The 2,460-nt window shown below is 40.1% G+C and overlaps 1 pseudogene; it reads right to left on the reverse strand.

The window, feature by feature from the left end:
• Nucleotides 1–758: 758 nt before the first annotated feature.
• On the reverse strand, nucleotides 759–1,718 carry LOC129642213 (60S ribosomal protein L5-like; annotated as a pseudogene).
• Between the last annotated feature and the right edge of the window lie 742 nt (nucleotides 1,719–2,460).

The raw sequence follows: 2,460 nt of genomic DNA on the forward strand, positions 1-2,460 counted from the left end.
GCATGCATGTACCAGATATTGTAAAGATTTGCTTTACATTTCCAAGTATGACCAGTATTTGTAAATCTTGTCTATTTCAGGTATTATGCCTTTGCAATCATTACATGTTGGAGCAGTATTTTTTTTTGTGACACAACATTTATGCTCTGTCTCTGCATTTTAAAAATACTAACTACAGGGAGTTCCCTGGTGGTCCAGTGGGTTAGGATTTGGCACTTTTAACTGCTATTGCCCGAGTTAATTTCCTGGTCTGGGAACCGAGATCCTGCAAGCCACAGGGCATGGCCAAAAAAATTATATATATATATATATATGTATGTATATACTATTCTGTTTCTCTTCCATTTCTCTTCAGTGAAATTTCATGAAGCCATTTAAAAATAGATGTCATGAAGGGTTTTATTTTTGGAGGTATAATTGACACATTATATTCTTTTAGGTGTACAACATAATGATTTGTTATTTTTACATATTGCAAAATGATCACCCTAGTAAGTCTGGTTAGCATCCATATGAAGGGGTTTTTATCATTGGTAAGTCATCAGAGTGAATCTTTTTTTTCTTTTTGGCTGTGCCGAGCAGCTTGTAGGATATCAGTTTCCCGACCAAGGATTAAACCTGGGCCACAGCAGTGTAAACCTGAAATCCTAACCACTAGACCACCAGGGAACTCCCTTTAAAGTGAATTTTAATCCCAGGAATATTTACATGAAGATATTTACTGCATTTAGAAGGTTGGTTTTATTTATTTATTTTTTTGCTTGTTCAATAAGTTTATTATTGTCTTATCTGAAAAATCTTGATAGAAAATTGTGGTTTGGTTTAACTCTCAGCAGCTCGTTCCTGAGCTCTAAGGAAGCTTGCCTTCTTCTGAGCTACCCGATCTTTCTTCTGGGCAAGTGACATTTTGGGATGGTTCCACCTCTTCTTTTTAACTTCTTTCTTAGGCTTCTTCTCATACATTGGATTCTCTCGTATTGCAGCATGAGCTTTCTTATACATCTCCTCCATCATGTCTGGAGTTACATTGTTCTGTATGAACTGAGAGAACTGTTTCTTGTAAGCATCTTCATCTTCTTCAATCAGGTAACGCATGGAATCTGCAACGTTTTGCCCCATGATGTGCTTTCGGTGTACCTCAGCACTGAACTCTTTGCTTTCTGAATCATAACCAGGGAACCATTTGGTACTGTGAGGGATAGACAAGCCTCCATCGACACCTCCCTTAGGGCCCCAAAAACTTTATTCCCGGTAGTAGTTCTGGCAAGTCCTGCATCCAAGTAACAGGTGAAGGCACCAGGTTGACCATCAATGCTTTCCACATTGTATTCATCTCCAGTCACCTCGACTTGGCCTTCATAAATTTTGTCCATAACAAACCTATTAAGAAGCCTGCAGGCCAGCAGCAGGCCAGTACAATATGCAGCATAATTTGTCAGGCCAACTTTCACACCATATTTTGGGAGTTCGTGAGCATAAACTCAACAAACTATCATTTCTCCTTCTATATGGGCATAAGCAATCTGACAAATGATATCTCTGTTCATTACACGAACAATCATTCTGTATTTAGGTGTGTTGTACTTATTTTTATCTTGGATTACCAATCGTTTCCGAGCATAGTAGTCAGTTTTGCCCTCTCACCTTCTTTTGAATTTCACTTGGTATCTCTTGAAGTAGGCCTTGTTCTTGACAACTTTAACAAACCCCATCCTGCGGAACAGAACCCCGACTCCGCGGCTTGCCACAGAGCTGCAGAACCAGAACGGCTCCGGGGGGGAAAAATCAGAAGGTCAGTTTTAAATGTGGTAGATTTATTAGTCAGAGATACTCAAATTGCAAGTGACAGAAACCAATATCAAAATAACCTTTGCAAAGAAGGAGAGGAAGGGATAAATACTGGGGACAGCGAGAGCAGGGCAGCTCTAGGCATACAGGCTCAGAACCCGGAATGTGATGCCTTTTGCCCGGACAACCTAGTTTCTACTTTTTTCTGAGTAGTAGCCTCCTTCCTTCAGACATCTTTCCACGGGTGTTAATATGGCTAATGGAACCTTGAAAACACATTCTTACAATTCCAGAGCCTGTCAAAGACCAAAACCAAACAAATAAGCAAACTGGTTTTATTTAGTTCACTGCATCAGGGCAAGCACTTTTGCCTGGAGACTTTTATAGGGAGACAGCTTATAGGTGGGGTGATTTTAGTTGGAATCGTTGTTGTAATCAAGGGGTCTCAGTCAGTCTGAACGGCAAATATTTGTGTGTAGCTAAGTTTCAGATTATCACTTAGGAGAACATGAATGGGAATTTGAAAAGGTTGTGTCTGGCCTTACTGTAGGTAACGAGGAGGTCACTGTGAATCTTATTTAAGTTACATGTTCTTTGCAGTAAGCTGGAACATGAGAGGGTGCGGGGGATTTCTGAACCATCTTAAGTTTTCCAGGAAAATAGGGCTTAGGT

This window comes from Bubalus kerabau, chromosome 1 (assembly GCF_029407905.1).
Source record: "Bubalus kerabau isolate K-KA32 ecotype Philippines breed swamp buffalo chromosome 1, PCC_UOA_SB_1v2, whole genome shotgun sequence".
In the NCBI taxonomy this organism is placed as follows: domain Eukaryota; kingdom Metazoa; phylum Chordata; class Mammalia; order Artiodactyla; family Bovidae; genus Bubalus; species Bubalus kerabau.